Source organism: Nothoprocta perdicaria, unplaced genomic scaffold (genome assembly GCF_003342845.1).
Source record: "Nothoprocta perdicaria isolate Ctin4 unplaced genomic scaffold, notPer1 scaffold_60, whole genome shotgun sequence".
NCBI classification, from domain to species: Eukaryota; Metazoa; Chordata; class Aves; order Tinamiformes; family Tinamidae; genus Nothoprocta; species Nothoprocta perdicaria.
This window is the reverse complement of record NW_020455866.1, coordinates 2503465-2521212: the sequence shown is the minus strand read 5'-3', so window position 1 is coordinate 2521212 and position 17748 is coordinate 2503465. Positions and strand designations below refer to the sequence as shown.

Sequence of the window (17748 nt, the reverse complement as noted above, 5' to 3'; positions counted from 1 at the left end):
GAAGGAAGGGGAAGGAAAAGAAGGAAGGAGACTAAAGAATGATAAGACTGTATTGGCTGACCTGCAATATCAAACAGCAAATTCGGAAAATGCAGTTGGAATGACTGCACTAATATCTCTTATCTGCCAATCATATAAATGCATCAATATCAAGTATATTTTATTTTATTATATTCTGCAACTCATGGTTTCCTTTTTACTGTGCAAACACCTTTATAATGAAGAGCATTAAAACAGAAAGRATTTTCTGGATGATAAAATGCAGCCAGCAGCCAGGCCCTTTCATAATGTGATCAGACTCCCCACAAGCCCTCTAGGAACAGAGAGGCTATTCCAAGTCTGACTATTATAATCATTAGGGGAAGCTTCCTCCAGTCTGTCTTCGGAATTAATTGATTTCTATGTTTACTAACACTAGTGTTTATCTAGTATATTGTCTGATCTTTTATCCCTATGATGAATAAACAGATCAGAACAGGTCAGAATTTATTCAGATATGCTTGAATTACCTAAATCCCTGAGATGATTGGGTTTTTGTTTTGTTTTGTTTTGTTTTGTTATTATTATTCTTGTTCTGTTTGGAATGCATAAATCTTAAACTCGGGTATCTGGAATCATGAAGAGATTCCATGCATTATGGCATTTGCAGTTCCATTCTACTTTGAAAATATTTTCCTAATTTGTGATAACTTAATGTTTGACTTTTGCATAAATAGGTGCTTGTGGTAAAATTGGTTGCATCTAGAGCTGACTTTGAATTATGCTATTTTTGTTCATGGGCATGGCACATTCGGACCAAATAAGGAGGCAGAAAATATTAGGGGTCAGCTTATGATCAAAGAAAGTGATAAAATCACAAGAGTTCTTAATATATCAACTATTGCACACAAATCTTAAAAAGCAGATGTAGAGCAGATGTGGCACCAATGTACAGAAGAATGCTTAGCTTTTCCACTATTGAATTCTATCCTATTTCTTCTATTCCAGTGTTCAAAGATATCTAGAGAATAGTAATTTTTTTTTCCTGTATATCTGAGCCCTCTGCATTTTGATAGGATGTCCAACTTTTGATATCTGCTGCTGTACCCCTTTAACTCAGATTCCTTCTCATTTGCAATTTTTCCAATAAATCCATTRTAAAAAATACTTTTCTAAAGTATTTCTAATGTAAAAAAACATTTCGTGAAGTCCAGAGGGATGAGAAATACAGCAATCAAGCAATCATTTTGATTAGAAAACTGATGTTAATTCTTCAAAGTGTCTTCAATTAATTCCACTGGAATCTGGTACAAAAGAGTCTCAAACCTAGCAGTTTTAGCATTAGCTAACATGCAGTAACTAACTCCTAGTAACCTACTAACTCCTAGTAACCTAGCATTAGCTAACATGCAGTACTCCTAAACTCATTTGGCAGAAAATGGATACCTATTTACATGCCTTTACATCTGGAAGTCAGAAGCATAGCATTATCATCGAAGTTTTACTATTGCAAACCTCACTGTCAGTGTTCATAAATAAAGTTTATAGATGCTCAGTTTTTTCACCCATTGTTTCTCTTGTTATCTTCTGAGTTTAAACGGAGTTTATGTGATTATGTATATGTATACAACCATGGCTCACATTATAAAAACAAAGCAAAACAATACAGACTCCCCTCCAAAAAATTATCATCAGCTACAATGATGAGACATATCGTCTCTCCACTCCTCACTAACCATATTCAGATCCCCTCAAAATYGTAAGTGCCTATGATTGAAGCAATTGTGAACAGTTTTATAATCTTCACCTTAGACATAAATACAAACAACTGTAGTTTCTATATATTCYCTACAGAGTACACAGAAGGAAGCCCTTAATCCTGCTATGGCATGTGATTATGACAATCATGTAACAATTACATGGTTTATTCATGTGTCATCAGGGCTTGCTTCTTTATTTTTTTTCTTTTTGATAATAATAATACAGACTTAATAATATAAATATGGTGGCAGCAAGTTTTACATAAGAAATCATAGCATTTAGTAAAAGTGAAGGCTCTCAAGTTCTTGAACTAGTTTTCTGCTTCTCTTAAAAAGGTACTCTTTAAATTATGTTCAACAGAATTTGTATTTATTTTTCTATCTATATTTCTTCTATTTATTCTATTAATTTGGACTCATATACTTGTTTGCAGAGGTTCTCATTGCATGAACAAAGTAGTCCATCAGGAGGTAATGAAAATAAGATTTTTTTTTCATGTCTTCACAGGCAAATGTATCCCTTAYCCACTCTTCTGAGAAAGTATCATGGGCTCATCAAAAAAAAACAAAAAAAMMCTAAGAACTGTCAATTTGATGAAGTATAACTCACATCTCGTTAGTGTAGAGCAAAGAAGCAATATTCTACATCAAAAATGACTGCTAAAATATTCACAATTACCAGCTGTTCAGAATCCATTTTGTATAGATAAAAAACATATCAAATTTAATTTATCACATGTTTTCTACTATCCTAMTTCTTTTTCATTCAAAGTATTGAAAAGTTATAAAACAACTTCACTCTTTTTCCAGACAGATATGATATAGGCAAAAATATTTATGTATAGATATGTATTGAGATAACTACACATTCAGAAAGTTTCTGTACTTTAAAGGTGGACTAAATTATCTATTTTCAAATAGATTCAAATGTGAATGAGTATCTTTTGTGGAAGAAGGAGGGTCAAAGTTTTGCTACTTGGCTCACTGTTCATTTTTGGTATTACTGCCACAGGTCAAATTAAAAAATGAAGTAAAAGAAACGGCATGAGACACAGATAGAGCTTTTTTAGATTTTCAGCATTGTAGAGGGAAAGAAATTTCTCAGCCTTGAATGGAGCACAGAAAAAAGAGACACCCTGAAACRCTTTCAATAGAAGGACTAAACGAAAAGTAAAACTATATTCAGTATGAGGTTGAAGAGTGGCTATTCAGTGGGACAGCTGTAGAGCTTGAGTAATCATTTTCTGCATTTTTTTTTTCAATCATCTGCAGCTCCCTAAAAAGGAAAATAGCTCAGGAAAATGTGAAGAGTGGAGTTTTCGAGTCTGAGAACTAATGTAACTCTAACTACAACAATCATACTTGCCTTAGGTGCATTTTAAAAACCTCCAGGGGTCTGGGAATGGCTCATCACTACAGTATTATACATACACCACAACCCMAGCTGCAGAATACAGCAACAAAGCCTGTCAGGTATGAACTCTGACAATGAATTTATGTTAATATTGTTGATATTATGTTGATGAGGTGATTATTCCTCTCTCCTTCATACTTGTTAATTGCATCTGGAGAACTCTGCCCACTTTGGGGCTACCCAGTACAAACTGAAGCCAGGAAACTGAAATGATTCTAGTGGAGAGCCATCAGAATGGTTATAGGAGACCATTCTATAAGAGAATGTTGAGGGAAATGGATTTTTTCAGCCCAGAGAATTGTGTGATCTGATGATCTATGTCTCTGAAGCAACCCACCTGAAAAAGTTGCCAACAGGTCCTGAGAATCAGTGCAGCTATTCACTGAAACATACCACCTCAGTGGAAATAAGAAATGTAGTAATGTCACTAAGCCCCTAAATTGTGAGGTAAATGCATTTTATTTTGGAAATATATGCTTCAATCTTTTTAAGATTACCTGTTTCAGAAATTAAAATTTATGAGAAATTTTAAGAAAAGTGACATCACTTGAACTGAAATTGTATTCAAAAAAAAAAGAAAAGAAAAAAGAAAAACTAAATCACGAGCTCATTTTAAACTAATTCACATGAAAGGTATTTTATTATTTTGTCCTATCTGACAAATGGGAAAATCCTTTTTTTTTCAATCTGAAGAAAAACCTGCTGCCCCAAAAACTACAAGGCTGTTAACAAATCTCCATTATTTGTAGATATCCTGAGCTATCATTTACCAAATCTATTTTCTGTTCCTTTTCCATCAGTTCATTTTAGTTCTAGATACAGAACACACAGGAGTACAAAAGAAGGCAAAGAGCTACCTTTCATAAATTCCCAGTAGAGATATTTATTTTTTGTTGTTTTCCAAGTGAATATTGGACATGTTCATTGATGAAATTTAAAGAGGATCCTCTAGCTATTTTCAACATGGCCATTTTGGCTGCTGAACCCCAGCAAAATGCTATAGAGCTTTCATAAAGTAAAACATGAATAAATTGGAACTGCTATCATCATTTTTTTTAATCAGCTCTGGTAGGATCTRGAAGTGCACTATCTTTACCTCATCTGCTTCTTTGTTATTGGTTTTGTTTTTTATTTTCCTTTGTTTTTTTAAATGAAAAGAATGCTGTAGCAGCTAAAATAAATACTAGTTTAATAAGCATCATTTTGAGGCAAGGTAATTTGATAGAGATCTGCTTGAAATAATTAATAAATAAATGTTCTTTCTAAAATGTCACAATTTGACTCTATACCAGGATTAAAATTTCTTAAAATTTGAGATGTGACTCAAGTGTGAAATTAGTGAGACATCTACAGACATCCCAAGGATGTGATGTGTGTCTTCAGACCCTCTCCTGTAGTCCTATGTTTCACCAAGAAGACCTTTATATTTTAGATAGAGATATTATTGTAAAAATGCATCTCTGCACTTTCAAAATTGACATAAAACTTCTTTAACTCTCTTTTTTTTTTTTTTCTGATGACAATTACTACTTATGCAGTATCAATATCCTTGCAATGCGAGAAAAAGTTTTTTGACATAGAAAGACTGTAATTTAAGTGGAAAAGCTGGTTGCATTATTCATCACCAAAAAAAAAAAAAAAAAAGGTCAACTTCTGTGTATTTTGTTTGGTCTTAGCAAGCATTCAATATATAATGTGAAAATTTTCAATCTAGGAGGACGTCTTTAGATGTTCAAATCAGCTTTTTATTAGTCATTATTTGTATTACATGATTGGTCTCCTTAGGCACACACTTTTTTTTTTTTTTTTTTTTTTTTTTTTTGCCTTCACTGGATGATTAGGACTTCTTAAAAAAAGGAAAATGATAAACAATGAGTGATGAGCAATAGATAGAAAATATGTTTGTTGCCTTTAATGCATGTGTTTGCATGAATACTTGGTTATTTTTTCGGACAGGCCTTCCCCCAAATAACATATACAAGGCAAGTCACATTCTTATCAATACGCACGAATACTGAAGACACTAGTGGGTATTGATTACGCTGATGTTTTTAAAAGCTTACAAACACTGTGTAATTTATATCCCATATCTTCCTAAATGAAATGATCATTGTTTTACCTTTATCTTAAATCTACATGTAGCATTACCTAAAACTATTTTCCTTGTAACAAGTCTTATCTGGTCATGCTTTACCTTGAAACAAAAAAGAAACTATTAGAACTCCTTTATGTGCTCTTGCCTTTTGTTTCTTGCCTTTTTGTTTTGATCTGTTTTGGTTTGGTTTGGTTAGCTTTGCTTTGCTTTTTTAGAAAAATCTTGCATGTAGTTTAAATGTTGTAATTTATTTCCTTACCCTGATGAAACCTTTATCGACTTATACCTTGTACCTTGATCAGTCATTATGTCTAACCTTCAGGGCAGATGTCATTCATAAGCTACATTGTCTTTGTTGCTTATTTACCTAGACATGACCTGAGAACATTGTATACTTTTTCAAGGTCTTTTGTTTTCTCCTGGGTTTTCTTCCACTGAGATGAGCATTTCCACACCTTCCTCACATGAAGTTAGTACATGTATGGGCCCAAAGCCTTAGACACAGCCTGTGTAGAATAGACCCTCAACACACACTAACTTCTGTTATGTATGTTACAGCCACTACAAATATCATTTAATGGACAATGCAGCTATGATATTAAAGAATGTAGACCATGGAAAAATGGCCATGTCTTAGCATTTTCTTATTTTAGACAGTAAGTCAGCTATCTAATTCTATGCCTTTGCCTTTTTTTCTCCACAGGCTTCTACCTTTAACTCCTCTGTATCACACATACTTAAGTTAGATGGTCCCAGAAGCCTGAACCAAAGTGTGTGCTCCCAGTGCTGATGACTGGGCTGGATCTCTTACACTATAGGAGCTACAAGTATTTTTTTTTCTGGAAGGCACAACCTGTTAAAAATTTGGCACGTTTCAATGTTCTCTACATGGATATTTCCCACATGAAAGGCCATCTGGCTTTTAATTCCTCAGTGCTAACTACAGGATAAAATATATTAGGAAAAAAAAAACATGTTTATATTCAGGATGTCTGTCCTAAGTATTTTTATTCTAGCTAAATTTCTGGTGATGCTGAATGCTCTTAACAACCCCCAAGTAATGCACCCAGTTTAAGATTAATAAACAAATGTATTAAAGTTTCACAATATTCTCTATTATTTTAAAAAGCCTTTGGGGGAAAAAAAAAAAAAAAAAACAGCTCCCAGAAAAAAGATATCAGGGTCTCCATAACAGAAAATTACACTGTTCAGTTGATGACAGTCTTTATAAAATGAAAATGAAGCAATAAAACAAAGCTTCAAGAAAATTCCCAGGTCACAGAAATGCTTACTAAATATTTTATAAAATTTGTTACTGTCTAGACAGAAATTTGATATAAGAGTTGCTTATCAGTAGCCACAAATAATCAATATGACAATTTTGGCATGGAAGCATAAAGTTGGCTGCAACAAAATCAATAACAGCATGAATCATCATGTCCTAGTATGCTAATTATGCTTCTAGCTCTAACCATTAGTATCTGAATAAAATATAAGTTAAGAATATATCCTCTACAGCTGTCATTAGTAGTTAAGTGCCAGAAACTAATTATCAACCTTTTCTAAAAGTGCTGGATGTTTTATTAATGCACTGTATCAGTGGTTGATATGAGTAGATAAAAAGTAATTCTTTTTTTAAGAATCCCTTCATAACTTTAAATCTGATAAGACCTTAATAATGAGATTTTATATATTTATATGCTTTAAGCAGAAATTCATTACCCATATAAGAAAGTTGCTATCCATTTTTAGCTTAATCAATATTCTGTTCTTCTATGCTTTGTCACTTTGATATATTTCAATTTAAAATATGAGAAGTTGTTTAAAAAGGCTTTTCAGCTGCCCCAAATGCACTACTGATAGGGTGGAGATGGATAGAGACAAACAAGTTATTTATATTCCTCAATATGTAGTTAATATTTCAATAAAACAGACTAGGAAAAAAAAGTCATTGGAAGCTCTAGATAATACAAAAATAAAATCTATATCTGAGAAGTGTAATATATTCACTAAGACGCAGGAAGAGATATCTAAGAATCTCTTTGATTGCAACTTTGTATAAACTGTGGTCGAAAAGCAAGTCTTCCCCTTGGTCATTTCTGAAGTTTTAGACTAAATTCAATGTACACAAGAAAAAAAATATTTTGTGCATACTAATAATCATAAACATTTTAAAAAGTCATTATTTTGTTAGAAATTTATAGCCTTAGTTAAAGAAAGCTCTGCTAGTCTGAAGCAAGGTTTCGCTTGCAGATTTTTTTTAAAATGAAAAATAACAGTTGCATGTTTTCTTCTATTCCAAGGACAGTACTTCAAGCATTTAATTGTAGATGCTCCATCTTTTAGAGGTTCAGTGTATGATGAAAGTGACTGAGATGAAAAAAAAAAAAAAAAAAACAGAAGATCAGCTCTAGAAAGCCGGAGCAATGCTGAAATATTCAGGGAATAGTAGGTATGGAGCAGTGCATCAGACACGACCCAAGAATTAGTGTGACCCATGAACTGCATATTGGTTGATAACATGATATTGTTTCAACAGAAATCAGTGTCATTCTGACGGGTTTTAAGGATAGTGTTTTAGGAAGGATGCACATGAATAAGCTGTGGATAAAGCTTCTGCTKCAATTCAGTATCCAGTTTGGGCATAATTATGCACAACAGGAAACAAATGGGACAGATTTGAAAGATCTATCAATTCTGATCAGAGATCAGAACACAAACATGACACGACCATAAACAGAAAAATAAGGAGACAATCCATTTTACTTAGTTATTAGGAAGCCTCCAACAGATTCACGACGTTCTTGAGGTAAATAAAATCCTAATACTATGAAGACATCTAACATCTTTCAAGTATGTATTTGCTAAGAGTAGCCTTTTTCCATACCTTCAATTATCTTGCTCTAAACTGATTGTTGTTGACATATGTAATTAATGCTTACAAAGGACAAACCTGGAATTAAGGAAAGCAGGAATTATTTGAAGTGCAATGTCTGCCAGACTAATATTGCTGTAATTAATGTTTATTGTATATTAAAAGTGCATGACAACTACAAGAAAAGCCCCTGAAATACTAGTTCAGAGGAAGAATTAAGATTATTATTTTTAATAAAAATCAACCTGAAGAGGTTGATCCCACAAGTTATTTTTTTTGTTCTTATCTAAGGATTAATTGGATATGTATATCTAAATGTATCTTGCCAACTAGCTTTTCTCTATTTGTTTGCCTTGTGCAGCACCAGAAYATGGCCTATGCTGACTAAAGTCCTACAAGAACTAACTTTACTGAGCAGGATTTGGACTTATGCTTTTAGTAGTCTGCTACTGTTTGCAAAGGAAGTGATGGCATGTTTAATTATATTATTTTGGCTTGGTCTTGTGCACAATCTGACTTTTATTACTAGAGCTCTTCCTGTGGGGAAAAAAAAAATCTTTAAAATTATAGAACCACAAGAAGAATGAAACAACTATATAGTTTATCTCTAATACCTGTAACAACTATACAGTTAATATATAATATAGTTTATTAGTTAAACTTAAGTAGGAAGGAGGAAAAAAAATAAAGTGATAACTCTAATCATGCTAATGATACATATACCTTGATTAGAAGCAACAAAAACACATCAAAATAATGTCTTCATTATGTGTGATTGAAATTGTTGTCCTCTGGTTTGAATTTCCTATTGTAAGAAAGCAAGGATCTAAACTTTGGCTCTGATTGAACTGCTAGTTAGTAGAAGACCTGAACCACAGACTGACTATTCTTCCTATTATTGGCCACTTACTAGCCTTTGGTAAAGCACATGTACATCTAGACTGAACTCTTCATGGGAAGATGGGCTGATCTGAAGTATATGTTGTAAAATAAAAAGTAGAAATTTCCCTGATAATATCTTAATATATCTCCTTCTTGAACCATTGTACCTGACTTTTCCTGGACCAGACTTTATGGGCACAGCATGATCCCCTTTGGTCCAGCAGTACTTCCTTCCTCCCACTCAGAACAGCCAAGAAGAGAAGCAGMTATACACTCCTAAATTCGGAACTACATATGGCTAAATTTCAAATATGCTACAAAAAGCAAGGCACATACTGTCCCAGAAGACTGCATAACCTTGTTTCCTGTTCAATGGAAACTCATTTCCAATAAATAGGACTACAAAAATAGTAAACTTTAAGTGATAGTGTCAAGAAGTTTGGCTGATAGTTGGACTGCTGAAATCTAACAGGGTTTTTAAAAATCAGTTATATATTTAGTTTAATTTACAGAAACATAGTTCTCTGGCACGTAAAAAGGCATAAATTAAGTTGCTGTGTTTATAGTTCTCAGTTTCATTATCAATGTTGAAACTTATAGTCACTTAATATAGGATTGACTTTAGCAAATGATTGTCTCTAAGTGAAAACTAAGAGTGCASTACCCAGCAGAACTATTTCTTTTAGCTACTTAGCATACTGTGAAACTAAACCTTTCCAAATATCAACTATTAAGTTGAAAATACTAATTATGTCAATCTTCCATATTCACAGTGTTTTTTTTTTCAGCTTTTAAAACTGAGGTAACTTATTATGTAACACTGATCTGATACAGTACCTTTGGTGCAACTGAAAATTCCATGCTGTTCCCTCTTAATAGACCTTAGAAGCATCTCTGCAGGTATTCATTTTCTTCAGCATAATGGAGAAGGGGGTTTTAACTGCCAAAAATCAGTTTCTCTCTGCAGCATCATATTTAGCACAGTTCAGTGCATGATAACTGGGCCAAAGTTAATACTCTTTAAACAGCATTAACTAACCATTGAGGAGTTCCCTGAACAGCAGCTCCAGAGCACTCCTGAAGTTGGTCTGGCATAGCCTCAGGACCACCTATACATGAAGTGCTGCTTTTGCTTTCCCTGAGTTTGCTGTTGAGCATATTGCAGAGGAGAGGAAATTGTTTGACTTTTCCATTTCAGAGTTCTCTCTCACCTGGCAAGCAACAGATAAAACGTCACTAAAAATACATTATTAAGAGCTATTTGTCTATGTGAACAGTTGGTAATTTTTCTTCTTTTGGTGCCACAGGTTAAATCATTACTGAAAATTAACCAGTTATGCTTATCACTCTGGAAACATTTCTGTTTTATTCAAAAACATTGCATGCTGGAAAGTTTAATAATTTAATGGAATGCAGTTTTTTAAGCACTTCCAGACATATCCACTATGGTAACTAAAAGGGCAAGGGAGAAGGTTCCCTATAAAGCATCTACATTTTCCTGCCTTCTTAAGCAAGGACATGTATCTGTGATCTGTGCATTTATAAACACACATACATACATACGTACAYGCATGCATAAGCACATGCTTGTGTGTACTCAAATAAGCATAAATAAGCAAGATTTTACATTCTGTCAGAAAAGGTAGATTTGTCTTGACAAAAATTTTGGCACCAAAATACATTTCTAATTAAAGTAAAAGGAAGAGCTTCAACATTAATCAAAATAATTTATCTTTTTTTTTTTTTTTTTTTTTTTTTTATCAGATTTTTTTGCCATTTTGCCTTTTGGTTTGAGTATTAAAAGCAGACAATATATGCTGTAGGAAGTGACAGAGTATTTGGAGACAATTCCTCTTTAGTAATAAGGTATTTTTCATTTTCAGATTTCATAGTTTCACAAATATTAATGAAATAATTTATCTTTTTTTTTTTTTTTTTTTTTTTTTCTTTTGCTCTGCTCTCCTCAAGTCATCTTTGGAACACATGCCTGAATTGCACTGCAAATAGATATAGTTTTCTTGTGGCTTCCTAAAAAAATAGTAGTCTAAGGAGTTAGATTGGTATTATTTGGTTGTTTAATCATAGCTTTAAAAACTTTACTTAAACAGATCCTAGAAAAGAAAAAGATRCCTTCTTTTAGTAGCTTATTTTTACCTTAAATAAGAGATGACATGTTTCCTGATGACATGGAGTTAGATATCATATTGAGAAAAGCATATTGAGAAAAACAATAAATTCACACTCAGAGTTAGAAGTAGACATAGATGAATTCACTCTTGCTAGCTCTTTTTTAGTGCACAGAGCTATCCATCCATGTATCTACCACCATGGACAGCCAAACTGGGACAGATTTCAAGTTAAAATATGCAACACAAAGATTTTTGAAAACCATTGTCTCTCAAGATTGGAAAGCAACTAATCCTGAAATTTCCAAGGATTCTCATTTTTGAAATAATCCTTGCATGTAAAAGGAGACAGTCTCCTACTACGCACTCTACGACTCTCTGTGCCATTGGATATATTAGCAACTGTTTGTTCTTGGCTGTTCCTACTGTTTTCTATAGCAAAATTTTCTGTGGTCTGGTTGGAACTGAATCCTTGCTGAGTGGCACTAGAGAAAGCAATATTTCATTGGTTTCCCAAATGTCCAATGCTCCATCTAGGAATGTAGGTCTTTTTACAGTTGGCCAAAAGTTTGGTTATCAGTATCAGTCCAGAATGGTTTGAGTCTGGTGGTAACTTAATACTGGAGAATTATTAYGTAAACCATTTATTGGTCCATTTTAAGACAATGGTTTTAAAGCATTTTAGTGAGGTTGAAAGATTTAATAAGATTTTTATTGAGATGACACTGAGCATCTTAAAACACCATTTTGACAATGTCCTACATTTTACCTCTTCAGAACACTGTATAGGACGTGATCTGCGTTGTATCAAGAAATTAAGTGTATAGAGAAGAGTACAGATTCAAAAATCAATAGGTTGGCTAGGTGTATTTCTACAAAATAGTTATTGAGCCGTAACAATAATATGATCAAGATCCACATTCCAGTTGTTACTTTGAATATGACTAAGCTCTCCATGTCTCTAAGTTAGTTTTATTAAGACTTGGGTTATGGTGCTGACTAAATGCAGACTTATTAAATGCTTCCTCTGAATCCAGTGGTTTCCAAAGTGTCTAATTCTAGTATATAAACTCTTAATGTGTGTGAATTATCTTGGTGCTGACAGTAAATGATGATTTGAATGCACTGTGTACTGAGGAGAACAAATGACTACCGCAGATCATTTTTACTCCTTTAATATGTAGTTAGGGCTTGCAGGAGGATTAAAATGATACTGCACTGACTGTTCAATAATATGTCTCCAAACTGCTGCATGATCTGAATTGTAAGTCAAACCAATAATGTGGAGTAAACCTTGATGATTTCCAATAATCCTATTATTAGTCACTCTTTTGTTTCTACAGTTTTTCATTATTTTTTGCTAGTCTGTAAACTCACCTACCCACACTATTTCTAGTGTTGTCTTTGTTCCACTGGTAGCATTTTTTAGTAGATTTTCGTCCAGTTTTAAAAAAATCAATACATATCTTTTTTTTTTTTTTTTTTTTTTTTTTAAGCTTGGAGACACATAACTCAATTTCTTTAAAGATCTGATTTTAAGATTTTATTTCTTCAGGTCTTCAATTATAATCATATTTTTTTTTGATATAAAAATGGTATATCTGAAAACAAAGAGTTCAATGGGAATGTTTCTGAAGGTTTGTTTTGCTACAGGTCCCAAGTTCAGTTATGTCTATTCCAATGTTAGAATTTCTCAATAATTCTGGAATTGTAATACATGCCCAAAGCTGAAATAGATGAGGAAATAGGACAGATATTCTCTGTGAGAATTTTGACTTCACTTCTGCTGCAGTGGGCAACTGAAAATGGCCAAGAACTAACATAATGGTTTAAAAGGATGTCCATTTTTTTTCTTCTCCATTGAATTTTATTAAGGCAGTCTCTTGGTTCAGTGTCCTTTTAATTTAAATACAAGATTGCTTGCTAGCAGAGTTTTCACATCTCTACTGTTTCCAGATACAATGGGAGCCTTGAACGCCATTGTTCTGATCTTGTACTAAACAGTTTGAGTGGCACAGTAGAGTAGTATCTCAGATAAGAGAGATGTACTTTTGAATACTAGATTATATGGAGAAGGGGCTAGAAGAATTCCATTAAGTATCAGCTCTATGCTGGCCTCTTAATAATGAATGCTTTTCTGGTCATCTTTCAAAACTATTTGTAAAAAGATTGCTGAACAAACAGTAAAATTTTCAGAGGTCACTAGAATGGCATATCTTTGTGATCACTTATGCAGTGGTGATGTTCTTTACTATCAACATGTAATACTTTTGTTTTTCTCACTAGGTCTGTGATTTATTTCGGTTATGTGAACAAAATTAGAAAAAAAGTACTTTTTCTTTAGAAGTATGTGAAAGGCATAAGTTTGCAAATCAAAATCGTAAATAAAGAACATCTGGTCTTAGTTTTATGCTTAGGCAGTCAGACTTTTATGTGGCATTATTATGACARAGCTGTTTTTCACCAAATACTTCATTTGTAAAATATATAAATTCAATAAGCCCAAATAATGCTATTTTTTGTCAGTTTTGCTCTATTATTAAGGCAAACAGTACCCTACAAAAAATAAAAATGTGCTATATTAATATTTCTGTATATATCAATGTGATTTTTGTGATTTTTCTTTCAATTTCTACAGCAATTTTATTCAAGATAGAACATTCAAAAACATGTTAAAATAAAAAATAGTTTTATCAAAAAAGAATGGTTTCGGCTTAAACTTATTTTTAAACTTTCTGAGATAATATCGCTCCATTTCACCTAGTTTTACTAGTGTTGCATAATGATTCCAATCGAGAAATAAAATTGAATAAACTTCAGCATTCTATGACAGAAATTYGTAGTCATTGTCACCATGAGCAAATCCTTTTTTATCTTGACCGTTAGTCAATAACAACAGAAAACACATGGAAGAAAAGAGAAGATCCTTTTTGCACTCTTCTCTGGAAAGACTTCTTTCCAGTTACTTCTTGGAAGATCAGTCAGCTTCCCCCAAGTTCATTTTCTTAAATACACAGTATTGCTTCACCACATTGCACTCTACAGCAAGACTCAAACAAGTTCAAGAGACTGAGGTTAATTTATTTGTTCAAATCACACAGCTGCTCCAGAATTTTGTGCTTAGAGGAAGACAGAGCAAGAGATGCTTAAGCACTTGCATTTGTCCCTGATTAGCTATCTTGGAAACTAATTAAGCAATCAATAAACAGAACAAGTACAAGTCAATGGCATCTCTGATAAGCATGTATACTCTTAAAMCTAAAGCAACACAGCTGTCAGCAATTACAAGGAAAGCTATACCATCTCTTAAGGTTCATTAAGATACACTTGTACAACTATTAAATGGCCATCTACTAATAGTTTTTGTACAATGCATAAGGCAGAGCCTTTTGTCTTTCTCTTTATTTGTGCACAGAGCAAGTTGCATTAGTCATCAATAAAAAAAACCATATGCACTTCAATGCCTTTTACATATATATGAATCACAAACAAAAACATTTTAAGTACAATTTAACACTTCTGTTAAACTTATGTCACAAATTCTTAGASTATGCATTTGCTTGTTAAATATATATTTAAAATGTTGCTGCAGAAACATGGCTCTTTCTATAGAAAAAAGTATTTTCCAGAATGTGAAACACAATCTTACTGATTTTAATCTTTAAAAGCTCTAAAAAAACCTTAGTTTGATGATGGAATTTTAAGTTATGTACTTAGCTGAAAACCTATTTGTTAAGTTTTTTTTTATGCTGAGTAAATCTGCAGCTCAGTATGGCACTTAGTCTTATCAAGTATATTATATTCTGTGATATTTAATTACAATCCAAAACAAAAAGAAAAATAATCCTGTCCTAATTGGATCCTTATTACTAAAACAATTATCAAAAATGACCTCACTGTACTTTGTCTTTCATCTTTAAGGATCCCACAGTGCTTGACAGACCGTTGTAACTAGTGCCTCTTAAGTCCTTGAGGTACTATTACATTACAATTTACACATATACAGTATTCTTTTCATAGACATTTACCTTTCAGCTTGAAATAGTTTAGGTTTTGCTTCAGAATAAGAATGAATGCTTTTTTTAAAAAAAGTTAAGGAAATTTTAATCACTTGTCTTTGCAACTGAAATAGTTCTGGAAGGATTCGACATTACTCCAAACTTTCCCCAGCTTCAGTGTTGTCAGAGTACATAAGTAATTATTTGAGCCATTAAAATTCTCATCATTGATTTTTATAAATAAAAAATTCAATTTGTATATCAGAAAGTCAAAGTTTATGAGTTTATTAGTTTCTTAAGTTCCTAAAACTGCAAGTATTCGAGTGTATGAAGGAAGTATATGTCTAYGTATTTAAATGTACATCATAGCTAACAGAAAGAGTTCATTGGGAAAAAGGTATCATTAACATAAGACACCTTGCATTGCACTTTCCTGAATTATTACCTTCTAAAATTGTGATCTGAATGTTATATATATATWTTTTTCYGTATATTTTATATAGAAATTAAATTGATGTCACATTGATCGAAGAGGCACATCTTTAACAGAGTTAATAAATGTATTAGGATCCCAATTCAGCAAGGTAGATAAGAATGTGGTGGATTTAGCACCATGCTCCAAGTTAGCCACATGTCTAATATCTAGGACAGCATGTGAAAACAAGACTCGCTTTTTGAAATATGAAAGGCAATTGTCAGTAGGCAGAATGTAATTTTCCATGCTGGAACCTGGCCAGCACAGTGGGTGCTCTACAGTACTACTCTTCCAAAAAGTATCTTCTTCTCTTTAATGACTACATGCAGTCAGAAGGTTGGTTTTACATCTCATCTGAAATCTGGCAGCAAGCTCCTAGTAGCTTTCATCCAAAGCACTACTGTTTTCAGAAAGTTTCAAATGACCTAGATGTCCTTGCAAGGAATCATTTTTTTAATCACAAAAATACATACTTTAAAAGAAAAAAAAAAAAGTCCTACTGACAGATTTTCAGCCTTGAAAATAGTAATGTCATGATTGAATTTACATGATTTGTGTACAACTGGCATGATAAAAAAAGTTGTTCCTCCTGTTATTGATAGGGTTTGTCCCCAAGTTCATTCTCAAGGCATATTGAAATGTAACACTATTTCATTATTTGACTTTCTTCACACTAGCTATAAGTGGCCTACACATGTTAATACTGCCAACTGAATAGGAATTTATATAAAGAATTTGTTTTAAAAATAAAAGTAAAGGTGATATTAAAAAAACCCTGCATTTTTCTTCAAAAATATACAAAAATCTAAGAAAAATAAGTATTGAAGGAGGATTACTGACAGATCTTACATTTTTTCTACTATTTTCTTCTTCCTGTGTGTATTCTGTGTGTATACCCTTATGTCTTCTATTTCTTGAAATTTCTTTTATTTTTCTCATAYAGATCTGTTCCTTCCTTCCTGCATCTCTGTCTCCAGTTTTTATTCCCTCTTTCCCTCCTTCACCTACTTTCTATGACCTATCAAGCCAGTCAGCAATTACTGGGAACTCTTACAATCCAAAAGCAAATGAAGTAGTGTAAAAATAAACAATATTATTTTTCCAGCATATCATGCTTAATTAGACTACAGAAATGAGTTTTTTAAGAGCCATTACCTTATCTGTTTGTACAGCACCTGAAAACCTGCCAAACACCATGTCCTTTTCCTTTTCATAATGGCAAAATGGAAGTAGGTCACTGATGTGAAGAAATAGCACTGATATAAAAACTAGAACAAAAAAAATCCATAAATTTCAATTAAAATCTCATCCTCAGTCTAATGTAAATTCTCAGAAAAGTCTACAAGTGCCAGTGACACTCATGTGAGCAGTTAGTCTTAAYTGGAGCTACTGATATTTGTGAAGCTGCTTATCTATATAAATTTTTGCAGGATCAGAATTTAATACATGGCATGTTAAGAAATGCAGAAAAAAAAATGGAAAGGGCAAAATAAAGTAAGCACATTGCTACAAAATTCTACGACTAAAATAAAGCTAATGACTGAAATAACATCTGAAGCAATGAATGAATGAACAAATATTCCTATGTACTGAACTGATACTTTCACTTTTAACATATAAAAAATGTTTACATACCAAGTTAAAAACAAGTTTCCAAGCCTTGTCTTCTTGAGCTCTCCTGAACTAGCTCATATTTAAAAAAATGTATTTTTCTATAGCCTTAAAACTAGAATTGTTAATTATTAATGTGGCAACTAATGATGAAGAAGCTACCTAAAACTAGTCTTTCAACATCAGCATGATAAACCCTAATGTTTGTGCCTACCTGGCAACAAGATCCTTAATCTACATCCCAAGGTAGACAATAAGGACTCTATAATAATAGAGTGGACCGAGCCAAGACACGAGCTCCACCACTGCTCTGCAATTGTGTGTACTGTTTTACTACTAGTTAGCACAGTCTCTGTCATGGTCATTACCTTAGACCAAATGAAAGCGTAAAACATTATTCAGTATTAATGGCCTTGAACCTCTTTTGGGGTTGTAACACTGTTACACAACTGTTGCCCCTTCTCCCTTAGAAAAGACCTAAGATAATGATATTGAGCTTGATAGGAAAAAAAAAAAAAAAAAAAAAAAAAAAA

At 32.8% G+C, this 17748-nt stretch overlaps 1 protein-coding gene across 5 annotated transcripts in view; it reads right to left on the bottom strand.

Annotated features, from left to right (window-relative positions):
* Positions 1-17748, bottom strand: part of RALYL (RALY RNA binding protein like) — a 350333-nt gene that overhangs the window by 275026 nt on the left and 57559 nt on the right. The window contains exon 1 of one of the 5 annotated variants that reach the window (XM_026049676.1): positions 16760-16785. The exons of the other annotated variants lie outside the window; for them this stretch is intronic. The gene's annotated coding sequence lies outside the window, so the exon portion shown is untranslated. Of the gene's footprint in view, positions 1-16759; positions 16786-17748 lie in introns of those variants that run through there. 5 annotated transcript variants of the gene reach the window in all.